The 18676-nt window shown below is 43.5% G+C and overlaps 2 protein-coding genes across 2 annotated transcripts in view; one reads left to right on the top strand and one right to left on the bottom strand.

Annotated features, from left to right (window-relative positions):
- GPATCH2 (G-patch domain containing 2) overlaps positions 1-18676 on the top strand; it is a 122875-nt gene that overhangs the window by 39196 nt on the left and 65003 nt on the right. The window lies entirely within an intron of this gene.
- Positions 1-18676, bottom strand: part of SPATA17 (spermatogenesis associated 17) — a 189323-nt gene that overhangs the window by 138381 nt on the left and 32266 nt on the right. Inside the window, exon 2 of the mRNA XM_037140644.2 lies at positions 15152-15195. The gene's annotated coding sequence lies outside the window, so the exon portion shown is untranslated. The remainder of the gene's footprint in view (positions 1-15151; positions 15196-18676) is intronic.

The following is an 18676-nucleotide window of genomic DNA, read 5'->3' as shown; positions in this document are numbered from 1 at the left end:
ACGGCTGAGTACGTGAAACAGATAAAAGTCTGAGAACCCCGTCTGCATGGCTGTGTACACATGTTGCTGTTTAAAGTCACATAGGTGGAACAAAAATCAGAAAACTCCTACCCATTTTATTTTATTTTTTTTGCAATCAGCATTTTATATAGTTTGTGGTCATGAAACCTGAATGATTTTGTAGCACTAAGTTCTGGGAAGGTGTACTTTCACTTTAAATAGATTATTGAGTTATTACCAGCCAGTTTGTCAGCACTGTGCCAATTGTACTTCATTATTTGTGACAGGAGCCATATGTATTCACAACAAGAAAATGCCCTTTAAAATTATTAAACTACTTTGATTTGGGGGGATGGGAGGTATATAATGCAGGTGAAAGCATTTCAGATCTTGAAGTGTGTACACGAATGTGTGTATGTGTTTGCCTGTGTGTACATCTGGCTTTTATATATTTCATTTGCTCTGCTTGATTAGTAAACACATTTGTATCAACCATACTATTTTCTCTGTGTAAAAGAACCTACTGTACTCACTGTGTTTTAGATAGTTATAGAAAATAATAACCTGAAATGGATTAGGTTTGGATTTTTTACAAAATCAGGATGTTGAGTGAAAAGAAAACACAAACTAGAATGGGAGCCATGGGCTAAAAGATAGAAGCTGTTAGATTTTATGTACAGAAAAGGGTCTCTGGAGAGACTTCAAGGAGCCAAAAAGGCAATCGGATCATTCTAAAATTCTTTGAAACTGTACATTTTATAATTAGTTCAAATTATCTTCTGTTGAGATGTGGAAAAGATGTTAACACCCGTTGTTTGTTTGTTTGTTTGTCATCCCCCAAACACAGAGATTGTCCACATCCAGGGCCAAGGCTTTATTATCATACTAATAGGTTTCTTGTACCTCCATTTATTTGTTTGGGAGGCTGAAGCAATCAAATTGGAAGCACATAAAGAATCAGTAGCAGTTTTCTCATGCCATGATGTATTGATCTCTTACATCGGACAGGTTTTAAACCTGAGCCACTTGGAATTTTGACCAACAAATCCAAATTTTATTTTGCTTAAATAACCTTGCCTCATTTTTATCTCTTTCTTAATGCCAGTTGATTAGTTTTTTTAAGACAAAATTGATATAAACCCATGTAATTGGTTTCCTATTTAAGGTAACAATCGAATGGGCTCATTTCTGAAAGGATTTTCATGTATTTATGAGAACTTTCAGCTACAATTTTCTCCAGACTCGGTTGGGGTTGGGGCACCCCAGCACTTTGCCGTGGAAAGAACAGTGGATTGTGGGTAGAGATCAGAGGCCTAATGCCAGCTTTGCAGAAATCTAGTGCTGTGACTTTGGGCAAGACATTTAAGCAAGTTATGTCTTTGTTTCCTCATTTGTAACAATCAAGAAGACTTAAAGCTTTTTTTCCCCCCTAAAACCTACGAATGTTACGACTGCAAAGGTAATCATAGGCCTAAGTCAGTCCTCGGTCCTGGAAAAAACATAGAAATACAAGATTCCAGACATGTGTGTAAATTTGTCAAGAATTAAAGGGAGAAAGTGATCTTTTACATTTCAAGTCTGAGCCTGTGAGACTGAGTTTTGTGTTTTCTTTATCTTTGACTGTATCTTGAATTTTGCTTTTCTTTACAGTTTACTAGATAAGCAGGCTCTTGGGAGACTTTAGACCCAGACTCAAATCCTGGCTGTACCTGTCCCTCCTTGACGAAGTGATCTTGAACAATCTGCTCAGCCTTTCTGCACCTCTGCCTCCCCTTTTGCAAATGGCAATCATGTTTACCCGAAAGGGCTTATGGGAGAAGAGAGGTTGAACGCATATAACGTACGGCCCATTATAGATGCTCGGAAATATTGGGGTTTCCCCCTTTCTCTCTGTTTAAGTCTATGATGATTTCATTTACCATTTTCCTCACTTGGATAAATTACAAGCCAGCCCTCTACAGGCAGATAAACCACCCAGAGGCCAGACATAGTCCTTGGATGTCATTCCACATCATGGGCGTCAGGAGAAGGGCGCATCCTGGACTTAGTCTTGGAGCTCTGGGGGGGCCCGGTCAGCTCCTCAGCTCTAGACTCTCCCTGCGGCTGGGATGAGTTTCTGTGTTTCAGGCCAGATTTCCATGGCAGCTTCTGGGGAAAGGTCTGGGGTGGGGCTTGGGGAAGTGTGGGGTCCCCCCTCCCCAGGAAAATAAGACCATTGTAACTGAATGCATAAAAATGTTAAAAAGGCACACTACCCTGCAAAAGACTTTTTCGTGGTCGCTGCATTTCTTGTTTGTCCATTTTCTGAGCACTTGAGAAACATTCTAAGAGATATTTTAGTGTGTATGTCATGCAGTGGTTCCTATCCTGTTTTCATGTTGAAACTGCACATTTTTTGTTTTTCTTTTAATATCATGTTTTTAGGTATCATTTCTTCAAAAAGCAGATCATTCCCATGTTCTCTGCACAATAAGTAAACATATTTAGTTAAGTCATTCATTGAGCTTTACCTATAGCTTCTCCTGTGAGCATTAGAATCGGGCTGTTAATGTTATTTGAACATATTTCTGTAATATAATTAACAGCCGGGATAGGCTGATCCTGAAAAGGACATCTAGCAGTTCTGACACTGAGAATTAATTAGAAGAGAGGAGACAGATTTGTGCTCCGGCTAGAATTAACTAGCAGTTCAAAACATAAGCAGTCACCTTGGGCTCTTATAACACAAAATGACACTTCTTTTCTTAATGTCTAGCTTGTAAAGTTTATTTAGACAAGTCATCTGCCTGTCAGCTCTGTTTTTTTCTTTTTTTCCTGTTTCATTAAATTGAGAAAATAGTTCTTGCTTTTTCTTCAGCCATGTCAAAGTTCATGTTTGTTGAATTTTAAAAAAATCACATTTTATGTGTGTCTGGGTTTGAATGGTTGAGATTCTTATCAGAGGTCATTCATTCTAAGAGGAGCGGAATGACATTCAAGTTACCATTTCTTCCCAATTTGAAAGAATATCTCTTTAATTAAACTGTAGGAGTTGTTTGCCAGGAAGAGCCCACATAAAATGCTGGCACTGTATTTTGCTGATTTTTTCCTCCCAAGTGACCACAATTATTTTAATGCTTCTCATGCATCTTTTCTCATTTGACCACAACAAAGCCCCTCTTCAAATGTCAGGCACTGGAGAAGCTGGCCACACCGGGCCGGTGGGGTTAATTCTGAGCGCACAAAGCACTATCGGAGGGCACGCAGGGCATCTGTCGGATAAGCTTTCAATATGATGGGGACGATAACAGATCTGCCACCTGTGCAGGAGACAAGTCATCTTTTGCAGCATTTGACTTTTAAAGTGTCATTTTATTTGTTTAAAAAGCATATTTTAGGTGAGCGGGTTGTGAATGTCGGTGCCAGAACTGCCTTTCTCCCCGCCCTTCTTATGTTTTGGATCTCGGGATGCGTGAATTTTGTTTTAAGATATCTCAAGTAGGTACAGAACTGCATTTCAAATTTATTTTGGTAAAGATGCTCCAACATCTTCACTATTGCCCCTCCACTCCCTCGGAAAAGTCGCTTTTCTCTCTTATGTGGTGATGATCGTACCCAGGTTTTTGGGCAAGTCCTGTCCAGGTCTTACCATCTGGCCTTGTCTCAGGCCAATGAAATCAGAACCTCTGGCCGTGGCACTCAGATACAGATATTTGCAAACATCATTTGGGTGGTTTTTAGCGTGCGGCCTGGGTGAGAGAGCTATAGAAGAAAGAACCAGACAGACCTGTGATTGAATTCTGCTTCTTATTTTATTTGCTGGGAGACCTTGGGTAAGTTATTTTAGTGCGAGTGAGATTCTGCTCTTCCACTAGGGTTGTGGTGCAGGTTAAGGGATCATGGGACCCCTGGCAGAAGAATGCAGCAAATACAAGGTGCCCGTGAAGTCTGGAACCACGGGACGCGTGTCTGTAGACTGACATTGTTCTCAGTCACACTGCGAACGGGCTGTGCATCCAGACTTCTGGGAATTCTAAAACTCCTGGGATAAGGTTTTACGTTGTTGTTTTTTATATATTCTTTCTGGCGACCTGAAATCTGGCATTACAGTGTAATTGGTTCTAGTTCTACCTTCTGGATTACACAGAGTAAATCAGATTCCTCTTGTTCTATCAGACTTAAGTTTAAGTGCCACTTGTAGCTAGCTGTGTACCTCTCTAAGCCTCATTTTTTTCTCACCTGTAAGAGAGGTGTAAAGATGTTACGGAAGTAAAAGGAATTAAGAATTGCTATATGATAGTCCCAGAAATACTTGGACAGTTTTGTATGTTCTTCACACTAAATCACCTCATTTCTTCCTAGTTACTTTTCAGACTTTGCAAACACACTCGCTTTTCTGATTGCTCTTCAAAGGTGCTTATAAGCTAATGTCCTTCAAATATGGAACCCAGAAGTAACTTCTGCTTAGTTGAAGGCGGAATTTCAAATCGTTAACGCTTTCTTTTGAATTTTGATTCTGTCACCTAAAGTAGTCTCGTGCCATTAAATTTAAGAAGCATACTTTCTCTTTCATCATTCCAATACTTTGATAATAATATTGATTAAACTGAAGGAGCCAAGGATGCCTGCCATTGGAAATTTCTCTGTGAATTTATTTAAATTTGTTAATCAGTGTTCTTTGCTTAAAGTTGCTTTGCTTTTTGTAATGTCATGGAACTAAAGGCTTAGCCAGCCACAGTTCACTCTCCTCATTGCAAACAATTCCATAAAGACTTTAGTGCGACGCCCTCTGACGCTTTAATACTGTATTTCTACCGCCTTCCCATCAGGCCTGTAACCTTGACAATAAAAGTAAATGTCACTTCTCTGGCAAAACTTACTCTTAGCGAATCTGTGCCAGTTCTTAGGGATCATTGTTTTTTCTTCTAGTTCCAGATAAACTCTGTGTTTACAAAGTGATGCAGAATTTTACCCCCACTTGACATCACTGTGTTGGTTATTAGTTTATATATCTCTTGGCATTTTGTAGGTACAAAGAGACTGCAGTCCCAGGGTTATATTTAAAGTATCGCTGAATATTTGCATGAGCTTGGGGATTTGAACTAATGTACAAGCTGGCGATGTTCTCTCCTCCCCACCTTGGGCTGCAGTGTTTGTGGACAGGTGTAGAGTGGAAGTGGCCGCGGGTGGGTGAGGGAGCGGGAGGGGACCTGTAGCCCTTTCCAGTACCCGCTCTGACTTGGATTTTTTCATCTCACTTATTGCTCAAAAACATCTTTTTAAGATAAAGATTGTTACTCACACATTTACTGATGAGAGTGAACCCTAAAGAGGTTAAATAATTTATATGAAATAACATAACCGGCTAAGTTCCAGACCCAAAGTTTGCACCAAATAGGTCTGGTTCCGGAGCTTATGTTCATTCTCTTACATAATCCTGGTCTTAGAAATCAGGTTTTTCTTTTTCTCTTTCTTTCTGGCTTTCTATTTATTTCCCCCGTCCTTTAAGAGAATTGCTTTTTTGAAGACCATAGGTGTTCTTAAATACTTAAATCCAAACGTCTTACTTATAACAACTCAGCAGTAGTATCTCAATAAACGTGTTTTATCAGTTACTCCCAGACCTTACACATGGGCATGTGTCGACTGGAACACAAAATGTAACGACTTGCCCGTTCATGACTGTGCAGGAGCCTGCCCACCAGCTCCTGTTGTCTCTGCCCTTGACCTTGTGTTCATCTGCTCTTTCTTTTCAAATTCCCTTCAAACATCCCCCCAGTTTTAGGGGTACAGAGTGACTTTTAAGTCCAAGCTAAAAAAAAAAGTTTTAATGCAAAAGGTGGAAAGGCACATAAATGAGGTTGCAGTCTCATCTGTTTAGATGATTAGGAATAAACGCGTAACACTTACAGCCAACGCATTTTAAAAAATGTTTCTTTCCTGAAAACATCATTTGGAAATAGACTCATAGCCTAATATGTGATTGTACACCCAGGTTAGGACTTGACTCATATTAGTTTCCTTCTTGATGTTTCTCTGTGAAAAGAGCGACCCCTCTGAAGTCAGCAGTGGGCAGTAGGGGACTGCATGCCCTTGATGGTTCGACGCAGATATACCTGCTGGATTATTTAGCCATAAGCCAGAGAAAAGTTGTAGCTGAAATGCAAAATCGGGGACATTCTGAATATGCTTCCAGTGAGCTGCCGGGGGGCGGGGGGTGAGCCTTGACTCAGTGATGTAAAGTGTGGAGTCAAACCGAGTATTTGCCGTGCGAGGGAAAACTGATGGAAACGTTCACTGGGGGCAAGACAAATGGTAGTAAATGAGAAAACACACCATGAATTGCAAATGGAGCTGAGTTAATTTGTTGCTACAGTAGTGTTGCCCTACTGTTAAATGACGGCTGTGTAATTATCTTGCTGGCAGAGATAATGTCAAAACCTCATTTCTCCTTACAAGCCTCGTTTTTACACGAGGGCTAATTGAGCTGCAAGGTGACAACTGATTATATATGGCCATCATCATCATCGGGCCCTCTTGCTCAATTTGCAAATAATGTTACCCTTTTTTTTAAGTGAGGATTCTTGTCAGACTCGAAGGTATTAAAGAAACTTTTTGAACTGTTTGAGTAATTTGCAAGATACTTCTTTGATCTATAAATTATTCTGGAATAAATTATCTTTGTCTTATATACTTTAACACTTTCTGTTCAATCTTCTGACTGTTTATACGCAGTAGTTAAAGGAGGCAGCAGTTACTAGGTTACCTCTTGTTTTGTAGAACATTATAGTGATGTTCAGGTAAAATTTATTTATTTTCTTTTTTTTATTTCTGGGAATTCAGGCTTTTTTAGGTGTTAAAAATAAAATGTCGGAAGTTCCAATAATAGGGAAAGAGTACTTTATTCATTGAAGTCAACCGAATTTAAATTCTGATTTCTTTCTTTTTGGTATCTCGGGCTGTACTCATTATTAGCTTGTCTTTTCTGTCTCACTACCATAGTAATTTTTTAAGGTGAGAGACATACTGCTTTATTTTTCCAATGATAAAGGGAAGCAGGTATGACATGGGCTAAGTTCAGGTCTCGTCCACAAGTTTAGGGGGTCTGGTATTAGTCACAGAATCTCAGGTATTGATTAGCTCAGTGATTCTTAAACTTTGGCGATCAGTGGTCGGAGTCATCTGATGGGTTTGGTAAACCCCAAACTTCCGGAGCCCCTACCTCCCAGAGAGTCCGATTCAGAAGGTGTGGACAGGGCCTGAGGACGTCCTTGTTCTCCCTACCATCCTACTTCACAGAAAGAAAGATGTTTGCTGGGCTTAAATCCAGTCTCAGGAACTGTGGCTCAGTCACCAGGAGGCAGCGTTTTCTATAGTGAAATTTCCTACTTATTAAAAATATGAATCTACACTGGACAAAATTCATTATCTCAAGGACAAGGCCAGTTACTAGTGGCTGTATACTTGTAGTTCAAACGCGTGGGCAAAGTGTCGCCCTGTTGGCGACTCTCCTAGTTTAGCGTGAAATTCTGAATAGAAGTTCAGGGTGAGGGTGCTAAACATGGGTAGCCGGAGTGGGATTTCCCTACTTGTGGGTCAGCTTCACTTTGACCATGAAGTCAGACCAGTGGGGACTCTTTGGAATCGAAGGGTGGGCTGGAACTCAACAGAAAACCCGTAGCAACTTCTCCAGGGTCATTGTCAATAACAGTGATTACACAAAAGGTGCACAATGGGACAAAACTAGCGTGTTACCAAATATTTCCTAATACTTTAATAATTTCAAATAGTTCACCTTTGTTTTTCTCTATGCCAAGTATCTCACGTAATCTTTAGAATAACCTTGTGAGGTAGCTAATACCCATTTTTAACAGACGACGAACCTGAAACATGACGAGACTAAGTAACGTATTCGGGGTCACGCTGCTACTAAGCGGCTCATCTGATACTAATCCAATGCTGTGGTTTGGACACACCCGTCTGTCTCCAGTTCATTAAGGAGAAAATGGGAACTCAGGGAGCGGGACCACTTGTTTCAGACTAGGCACCTAGCACATGGCGACCTGCGGTTCACACGCCAACCTTTGACTCGAGTTATTCGGTTGTTCTGGCCTCTGTTGTTTAACCTTAACGTTGTTCAGACCAGGCCTTCTGTTTTCTCCATCAGAGTTTTTCTGTCCTAATGGTGTCCTAAGGCTGCTGCGTGGAGCCCTTGACTGCCTGAGTGGCCTCAGGCCTAGTGAAGGAGTCGGAAAGCGGTGCCCAGCCTGCCACTAGTCACACTAAGTCATTCAGCCTTGGATTTTAAGCAAGAGTTTCTTAGGAACATTTCTACCCCCTGAAAAGTTGTAAAATAACATGCTCTGTTCCATGTCACATACTGGGACTCTGTTTGCCCATATTTATGAAGTCAGGATACAATGCAACTTGGAGCAAGGAGGAGGAGGCATCCTTGGGTGCCACTTGTCAGAGGTATTTGCCTCCTTCCTCCCTAAACACTGGGGCACTTTTCATGTCACTGGAATTGCTACAGGGGAGCCTGCCGCCTGGGGCCCCTGTGTGGCTGCAGAGTTCCTGCACCCTGACCCCTGGTGGGAGAGAGAGCAGGTGCAGCTCAGGGAGGTAGGAACCCAGCATGCCCAAGAGGGGAGGGGTATTACTGCTGGGGGCGAATTCCAATGTACCTTCTCCGAGAGACCTAAACCAGAGCGGTCATCAGAGAGGGGAGCTCCCTGTCCTTCTGGGTTTGGTACTGCTCGGGAAAGATCAGCTGGCTCCTTTGAAAAGCGAAGCAAATACCTAGACATGCCCTGCAAAAGAGGGGAGTCTGAGCTGTCCCCACCCTGGCCCTCCGCTGTATCCCCTACACTCATCAGGGGAAGAGAATAATGGTGACAGCGTGGTTGACAGGGGTGTGGTCTGCAGGTGAGCTGCTCAGACCTCCACTGACCGTCCAGACAGCGTCCAGACAGTAGCAGTTATCTCAGAAGTGGGAGAAAGGCCACTGGAGGAGAGGGAGTAAAAACCAAAGCGCAAAGATCCAGCTTTGAAAATGAGGTTGGCACAGATGAAAACTTGATGAGTCACGGGACCATCATTTGCAGGGAAGAAGTAAAGAGAAGTAGCTTCAGCAGAGTCTGGTGGGCTTGCATGCAATGCATTCACTAACTGCACACACTCATGCCACCCCCCACAGTGACCAATGTCATCATAAATCTCCTCGCCCCTTGAAGTGCTACGCAGTTTTTTCATTTTTTGCTCTCCAGATTTAACTCAGTGCAGGGACGGCTGTGCGTGCTTTTAGGTAAACGTGTTCTCAGTTCCAGTGTCGCCCACGTTCCTGTCAGCAGAGCAGGGCCGTCTGCGATTGTTTCATCAAGTTCTGCAGCAGATGCCATTGTTCAGCCCACTCTGAGTTGTGGTTTTAAGTGTCTGGTTTGATTCTGCCCACAAGGGAAGAATGAAGTGCACTGCAGAAATGACTAAAAACTGCAGTGTTCCACAAAAGGCGTAAATAATGTGCACATGGTAGTTTGGGGTTTTTTTTGCAAAGTGAATGGAATTACTCATCTTATCAACATTTACCTTTTTATATATTGAGATATTTTTACAATGATCTTTGTGTATATTGCAAAAACGATTATCACAGTAAGTCTACTTAACATCCATCATCACACATAGGTGCACACTTAAAACTTCCTTTTCAAAGCAGTGGTCTTCTCTTGCGTTCTGAAAGGAGCTTTGGACTGATTGAGCTATGCTCTTCTTACCCTGTCAACTCACAGCACAGCCTGTGTCCACCTTAAAATGGGACTGTCCTAGACCGAGGGAGGGAGAGAACGTGTGCAGGAAGCAGCCAGCTGTGGCCATCAGTGCCAAGTGGGGGCAGCAGCAGGCATGAGTGAGCAGGGAGAGGCCCAGCAGCCTGCGGTGCATGGGGCGGCGCCCCCAGCAGAGAAGGCTGGTCCCCATGTGACGGTGGTGCTGAGCCGAGAAACTGCCCTAGAGAAGGCATGTACAAAAGCTGTGGTTCAGAAAGTTGAGTTTTATACATGCACTTAATGTTTTATTTGATGGCATTTCATTGTGATGAAAGAAAAATATGTTAAACAGTGTGGGTGACAGAGAGAGAGAGATTGGAGCAGTGGATTTCTTCACTCAATTTGGAAAGTGTTTGTTGGAGAAGTTGGAAAATGGGTTTTCGCTTCCATCAGTGTTTACTGAACCCCGCTCTATGCAAGACACTGGTGATTAAGAGGGGGAAATACTCCCAAGGCATTGGCTAGTGAATGATGGAGAAAGTCAGAGACTTCCAAAACCATGTGCTAAGTGCTGTGAGGAGGTAAGGGCCGGACCCTGGGACCCTGGGACCCTGTGGGGGGCAGGAGGAACCAGGTGGGCCTGTGACACCCGTTCTCAGTGTGGGGGCTGGGGGTTGCAGTAGAAGGTCTGTGAGCAGATCCCTGAAGGACAAGTGGGCTGACCTGGAACCAGAGGGAGGGCGGGAGGAGGAAGAGGGAGCCACGCACACAATACCCTCCCCATCTCTGGACTGTTGTGCCTGTCTGTCTGTCTGTCTGTCTCAAGTGTGCAGTCACAGCTTCCCAGCTCTCTGGCTCTCCTGCACTGTGGGGTCCTGCTTGCTGCCCAGTTCCTCTGCTGGGCCGAGCTCAGTTGCTGGCTCCCTCCTGGACTGTCGGTGGTGCGGGCTGGCTCTCCTTCAGCCTCACCGCCTCCCTCTCCCGCGCAGGCCGGCTGCACCTGGGGCTCCCTGGGGACTGCACACCCTCTTTCTTCCACTCTGCCTGGTTGCCAGTTGTTTTTCCATCCTTTTTTCCTGCACCCCTGTAGTGCAGTTTGTGTTGGTACTGTGAAGGGATAACAGTAGGTACAGTGCTTGGTGAAGGGCAGAGAGGAGAGTAGAGAGAGTGGGCGACCGACCGTGAGACATAGGGCTCAGGGAGGGTGAGAGGCCGGTTCTCAGTAGGGCATCAGAGAAAGGGGTTCAGCTTTTTGTGTTGTCGGTACCAAGAAGCCAATGAAGGGTCGACATTCCAAATATGTCTAGAATTAGATCATTTCTTAACATCTTGTAAAGGAGGTGTAGCAGGCAGGTGATGTCAGTTTACCAGCTAGAACAACAATGCACGGCCCGTGGCGTAGCATGGGCGTGGAGAGGGGTTGTTAGCTGATCTGGTTCAAGTTCTAGGTCTCGTGCTTGGAGCTCAGACCTGTTGTTGAAGCTCTTCGTGCCTCAGTTTTCTCAGCACTAAACAACTGCATGGTTTTCCCAGGATTCCGCTGGATCGTTTGGGAAGAGTTGGTGCAGTTTTAAATGATCTGTGTAGATCAAGGGTGTCAAACTCATTTTCACCGGGGGCCATATCAGCCTCGGGGTTGCCTTCAAAGGGCTGAATGTAATTTTAGGACTGTATAAATGTAACTACTCCTTAGCTAGAGAGCTCGGCGTTGCTGCAGGGTACAAACAAGGTTTGGCCTGGAATCGGCCCACGGGCCTTGTGTTTACCGACTATGGCATAGATTCACGTATTGCTGTGGGGCCAAGTGCAGCTGTGGGGCCAAGTGCAGCACTGGAGGCTGAGGGGGGAGACGTTTGCTCCAGAGAGATTTCGTGGGTTTGGTGAACGAGATTTGATTCCCACCCAATACGCCTGGGAGGGGTGAAAAGGAGGAGGTGTCAGGGGCGACCCTGAGGCCTTCATCTGGGTTTGACAAACTGTGGTCTTCCATCTTCTATTCACAGTGACTCCCAACGTCTCTGAGCTTTGTGGGGTGGGATGTGGGAACTCTACACAGGGAGGATAGTGGTGCTGGAGGTTAAAAACAGATGCGAAAGAGCAGGAGTCGGGCGGCCAGAAGGCTGATAAACTTTTTGGGTTGGTTATTGAGTTTCTAAGTCCACATCGGGGCTCTGAAGGACACTCGGGTACAGCAGCAGATGGTCAAGTTTGTGCACTGCATGTCTCATTCCATTGTTACTTCATGCTATCATGAGCTCAACCCTGTTAGTAAAAGACACCCGAGTTCATGCATGTCCACCGTTGAAATCCATATAGTTTATTTAACGCTGCTATCCGTCAGTGCTACATGTCTGTGTATATCACCCCCTACCTCAGAAACTCTTTGGGGACAGCAGTTGACAGCACTGTATGGGTGAGGTGACTTCGGACTCAGAAAGGCAGGTGACGCGCCCAAGGTTATGCCTACACCCTGTCTTAATGGAGCCCCGTTTCTGGTCACTTTTGTGTGGCACCAAAGCCTATGCTTTTCCCGCAGTACTATAGAGCCATTCTGTATAATTAGTATCACTTTAAGTTCAAGATTGATGAGATAACTTGGAAACACTCTGAAAAAGTCAGGGGGTAGGAAATCATCCATCTGTAAGTTGTAAGATGTGGGTCATGACACAGAAGGGCTTTACAGATTAACTCGTGTCCTCAGTTTATTGACTTGTTACATGGTAATAAAGTTTAATTTCCGTCTGTTTTACAGTATGAGTGTCGTGGACTGACCATGTTTAGGAATTTAAAGTAATGCCGTATGAAAGGTGCATTAAATGGCAGTTGGGTCTTCATGCAGGAATGGAAAAATCAACACATGAAACCGAACAGAGTCTAAAACAAAGCCACATGGATGTCACTTGACATATGACAGGTGATACTGTAGATAGGTGGGGGGATGGGCTTTTTAATCAGTGATGAAGGGACAGTGAGTTATCCATATGGGCGTGGGGGATAGGGGGGGATAGGGGTGGGATCCCCCCCAAATGGACCCCTACTGGGTTGAACACAGAACCGAAAGGCAGAGCCGTGCCATTCTCAGAACAAACAGGAGAGCACAACTTCGAGACCTCAGATTCCTTAAAGAAGACAGATGCATGAACCATAAAGGAAAAGCTTGAGAAATTCAACCGCATCACAGCAAAAGGATGGGGCACTTGTGAAACGGAGTGCAACCTACATATGCACCCCAGGCCACAGACTGGGGGAAGCTTTTAGGGACACAGGTCACTGTCCACGTTCAGGGTCTGAAATACCTCTGAACGTAAACCACTAAGTGAAAAACCAACAGCTGACAGACGGGTGGGCAAATGAAGAGAATAGCTATTTTACAAAAGAGGGAATGAAAATGGCCTATCAGCACAAACTGCGTTCAGCCTGATTAGAAATTAAGGGACGCTGTCTGAGACCACAGTGACAAGTGCTCTGTCACTCATCAGCGTGGCAGAACTTGACATCCCGACACAAATTCTTAGCAGGGTGGGGACAGTGGGATTACTGAACAATTGCTGCAGAGCATGCATCGCTCCGACTGTTCAGGGACAGGGTGGTGGCAGCAATGGTATGTCTCAGGGACTGGTAGTTGTCACCAAGCTGACAATCAGGGAAACTTCTACAACTTTGTGCTAGGAGTCATGTTCAAAAGCACTCACAGACGAAATCTTTGTAAGAGTGAAAAACCAGGCAGAACCCTCCCCCACCCCCAAGTGCATATTAGCAGGAGAATGGGTAAACCGTAGAATACTGATTGAGTGGAACAGGAGATCAGTAGTAAAAATTAAGTAACTCTGGCTACCTTCGTCCATGATAATGAACCTTAAATTGCAGTATGGAAAGAAAAAAGCAAGTTGCATATATATATCTGCACATATATATATATATATATATATTTTTTGTTGTTACTATATATATGGTGTGTGTGGTGATTCCATTTATACAAAGTTCAAAGATTGGTGAAACTAAATAGTATTGTTTACGGATGTGTAGTCTTGTGGCAAAACTACGGAATGAAAAAGAGAAAGATGAAGTCAGAGTTCAGGGTTGGTTGCCACAGGAAGAGCAGAGCAGAGGGAGGGTATAAATGCTGTCACGTGTTTCCTTGCAGTCTTAACTCTGAAAACTACATCTCACCATGTTTAATAAAAAGGGGGCAAGATAAATGCATGTTGTTATTTTCTTCAGTGTTTTGTTTCTGTCCTGTTAATAGTTTAGACTCATGTTCTAAAAAAAGGAGATATGCTTTCTTACAGAAAATACAGAGAGGTAAATTCATTCATTACATAATCTCAAAAACGTTACCAGGATTCGGAAGGAAGGGCAATTCAAATGACTTCTAAGTCGAGCTGCGTTTCGATCTGCCTGTGGTTTAGTACAAAGTAGCGGGCCTGGTCTCTGGACTTGGGACCAACAGACCCAGCTCTGCCCCTTAGCCAGTTTTGTGACTTTGGAAACTCCCTTCACTTTCTGAGCCTCAGCCTCTCCCCCTGTAAAATGCTGTAATATTAACCCCTCCCTCACCAGATGGCTGTGGGATGGCGAATGAGGTCAGTGACCTGGAGGGTCAAGTGCAGGTGTAAGTTAACACCGTGTGCGAGTTCAGAATCCCAGGCAGCCCTCTGTTGCTGAGCGCCCTCACTGGCCCCCCTGACCAAAACAGACTTGTGTTGGCCAGATGTGCTTTGGAAATTGCGCGACTCTCTTTCGAACCATACAGCTTCCCTAAGTGGGGTAGATGGGAACACACATTCCTGATTCTTTGTCCTGTTCGCCCGTACTCTGGCAGCAATGTCCACAGAGGCCTGTGAACTTGTCCCCCCAGTTGGCAGGAGTTCTCCCTGTCGGCTGTCAGGACGGGCACTCAGTAGCCCCTGCCCTTCTTCACTGCTGACCTGCTCACCAGAGGGGGAGAAGGGCGCTCAGGCCCCAGTTGCCGGCAGCTCTCTGGCAAACATGGTGTTAATGTACAGTCTCTAGGTTTGGGGAGAGACGATCCCATTGAGAGGTCCCACGGGCATTTTCAGTCCCTACTTCGAAGGTTTCCTGCAGTGTGTCAAGGTGGGACCAAAATGGGGCTGCACCTTGACAGTAAAAATGCACAGTCCCATCCAAACCTTCGTCCCTGAGCACTCAAGCAGCCACAAAGTGGGACTTGTGTGCTCTCAAGCTGGCACTGGCCGGCACTGCAGGCAGCGTGTACATGAAACCACTTGGAAAGAACCTGTAGGCAGAACCTTTCCAATGACAACTCCGATTCTCCCATAACCTTATCGAATGCAATCACTGAATATCATGAGACGCTGGGGAATGAGGCAAGATATAGACAAGCCTTGCAAAGAGCTGGGGTTTGAGATTAAATTCTGAGGCTAGCTTACCTTTTGCCTGCATGACTTGTCACGCTGACTTTTAAGAAGAGGACCTGAAACAAAAAAGACACCGATCTCAGTAAATCTTGGTTTTAGAAATCCATTAACAGCGAGGATGCAGAAACCAAGCGATGGCATAATACCAAGTAGGAAAAAACCAGGTATTATAAATTTTCAGGCCATCTGTACACTAAGTACAGTGATGAGTGAATCATACATCTTGGCTGAGTGGAAATCGTATAAGCTCCTACTCTTTGTAGCTGGCTATAAAACCCTGAATGCTCAGTGGTACAGGCAAAAGCTCTCAGGCTTTTTTCTAACAACTTTAGATGGAAAAGAAAAATGTTTGTAGCTTAAAAAATGAAACTGAGGAATGTAGAAGAGACTAAATTTTTTGAAAAGAATGGTTTTTATTATCGACTTTTTCTGAGTCAGACTTATTTAATATGCTGTTAGTGACGTGCAAACCCTAAATATATAAGGATTTTTTTAAATGTCTGGAATAGAAACAAAATGATGTCTCTACCTTTGATATAACTACTCTATCAGTTCCGCCAAAGTACTGTGGTGGCTTTTATTTTTTATTTTTTCGGGGGTAGGATTTATATTCCACCTGCTTCCCAGACTTGCAGTTAGGCTAGCTTGACTTCGGAAGATAAGAAGATTGTATCGGATGAGACAAAAGAAATGTGCCTTGTTAATGGGTTTATATGTTTCTGAATCAAGCACAGTGCCGATAGCTTCTGCAGTAATAACAATAATGCTTGGACTGTGGCGGTTGTAATGGTTTCATCCTTTCTCTCTTGTCGTCCCAACCTGCCATAGAACAGCTGCGCGGCAGAGCCGATTTCACCAGCTGCTGGCCAGCGCAGCCCCATGACTGAGATCTCAGAGATGCCCAAGTGAAGACAGGGCCTGAGTCCTTTATACCAGAGGCTGCTGTGACTTTTGGGGGCTCAGTGGAGATGGGGCTGCCCTCGCTAGTCACCTCATAATTTCCAGAAGCAGGTGGAGGTGGCAATTATAGCTCCGGCCACCATCTTGAACTTTCTGTAGTAAGTGATGAATTGCAAATGGCCAGACCCTGCGCACAACAATAAACCCAAATAAATCTTCAAGGTGTAATAATGACAAGACGGAAAGACTGGCAGCTATAACAAGGCCTCTGTTGTCGCCCACTTCACTGTGGCCTTGATATCCATCATTATCAGCCCGAGCTAGCTCCAGAGCTGGACAAGAAGGTCCGAAGAAGGATGAGTTGTTTGCGCTGAAGCGTCCAGTCGGTCCCATCTGGACGAGAGTAAATGGGATTTTTTTTGCCCGCTCACTAGGCCAGAGCTGTCCATCATCGTCGGCAGGTACCTGATCACTTCATGCTGTGGGACAATATGGCTTTTCCACTGCTTGGTTCTCTCTTGGTAGTGCAATATAACATTTTCGCCCCCTCTGAAGGCTCTTGGTTACTTCTCAGTTGCACAAAAATGCAGCTCTGTTTACAAAACAGAGCTAATGTTATTATCCATTGCTGACAAACGACTTCTCAGATGAGCACATAATTTTAATGCAACCTGAGTCACAGTTGAGATCTGTGCCTTGTATCCCATGAGGTTGTGTTGAATAATGTATATTTTCTTTAGCATAATATAAATTATTGTGAATTTTGAAGCAGTCATAAGACAATACAAAAAACTATGGGAACTTTAAAATTATTTGTAAGGTATTACCTAAATTCCCTAAATACTTTACTGTTGTTGATACACACACAAACATTCTTGATCATAACAGTGTGTCTGGGACATTTCTGTCAAATTTAACCGAAAACTGTGTGAGTTAAAATAAAGCCATGTTCACTTAAATGGCGAGCGATGATAAGATTAATCAACACAATATAATTCTTGCAATGATTGTTCTCCCTCTGGGAAGCATATGAAATTTTTTTAACACTCAGAATCTTCATTTATGATGACCATATAATTATATATTTTGTGTTGTCTTGATTGTGATTATGTTTTAAAATAAAAATTTAGTAGCTGATAGGTGATCAATTTCCTTCTCTATTAACCACAGATAGCTTTAATAAAGATTATAAACATTCTTAGTGTGTTTTTGTTACGTCTTTTCCATTTATTTTCCATCTTTTCAGGAAAAAGATCATATAACCATTTGTGAACATCTTAGACTTGGTGTTGTCCTTTTAAAAAAATGAACTCATTAACAATAGACAGTGGAACCCTTTTTTCATTTTTGCTTTGATTTATGGTCCTCTTTTCATCATTATTACGCCAGTACATATTCTTAGCTAAGCCAGTAATTATATCACTCAAGTTCACTTTAACTCCTGAGATGTCTAAAGGGAAGATGGCTGAGATTTCCATTTCTCCCAAGTCCACCCGACTTGCCCTTGTTCACTTGTCTCTCCTTCCTGATAAATCTCTCAGCCTCCAGCCTCTGGACTCATGCAGATTTCTTTGCATTTTCGTGCCTTGATGGAGTAACAGCTTCCAGTTTCAAAGCCCGAGCACAATGTTTCCTCTCTGCAGACCCAGCATCCCCCGATCGTGGCCACATGGAAATACATGTCAAGAGCACTGTTTTCTCATATTGGAATTAAGGCCATTTGTTTTCAGACCACGGGCAGTTTCAGCCTATTTTTGGAAGCCCTCTGTGGCCTGCCCGTCCGTTCTCACATAACTGATGGAGGCAGGGGAGTGTCTGGACGTCTCATCCCGGTCCAGCGGGACTCCCCGGGCACACGCAGGCTCTTCCCTGTGCCCTCCCGAGGCTCCCTCGCTGCCTTTCCCGCCTCTGGAGCAGATGAGCCAGCATAGAACTCGTATTGGGTCGCATACACCTTCAGCCAGACGTGTTATTAAATGCGATGATGTAATTCCATGTCGAATAGCATCCATTTGTCTATGGGTATGTCATGCGAACCTGCTTAAGAACCTAATGAATAGCGATTTGTTGAAGTGTCTTTTGTATATGTAAAGGCTGATTTCTCACTGAGGTTGTTTCAGTAGCAAATATATGTGTATGAGGTTTTATTCGTATACATTAGGCTGAGCTATTAGTATGTCAGTATTTTCTCTAGGTATTTCACATCTAGACATATGACTTATGTTACAATGGGATATTATTAAACAATTTATCTGAATCTGTTAATAAAGCTCTTGGTATTTAATGCTGAGAAATATTACTAATGGCATCCAAGACTATGATGGCTGAAAATTAAATAATTTAAATGAAATTGGACATTAAATGATTGTAGTTATTGAGTAATCTTCAAGCATTCACGTTATTTTACCTACTCGCCATTTCCCCCTATACAAGTTGTATAACTCCCAACGAAATGCTAGCTTTCCCTCATCAAGTGGGTTAATAATAGTAATTCTCTTGTAGCCTTTTATTGGGTAAATGAGTATACACTGTTATATGATTTCTGGCACAACATTTTCAAGACGTGTTAGGATTGTTGAAGTACAGCACTTGTGTTTCTGTGTTTTAGTTTATGGTCTAGATTGCTAATGGAGTAGG

This window comes from Artibeus jamaicensis, unplaced genomic scaffold (assembly GCF_021234435.1).
Source record: "Artibeus jamaicensis isolate MK-2021 breed Jamaican fruit bat unplaced genomic scaffold, CSHL_Jam_final contig_467, whole genome shotgun sequence".
NCBI classification, from domain to species: Eukaryota; Metazoa; Chordata; class Mammalia; order Chiroptera; family Phyllostomidae; genus Artibeus; species Artibeus jamaicensis.
This window is presented reverse-complemented; position numbering and strand designations above follow the sequence as displayed.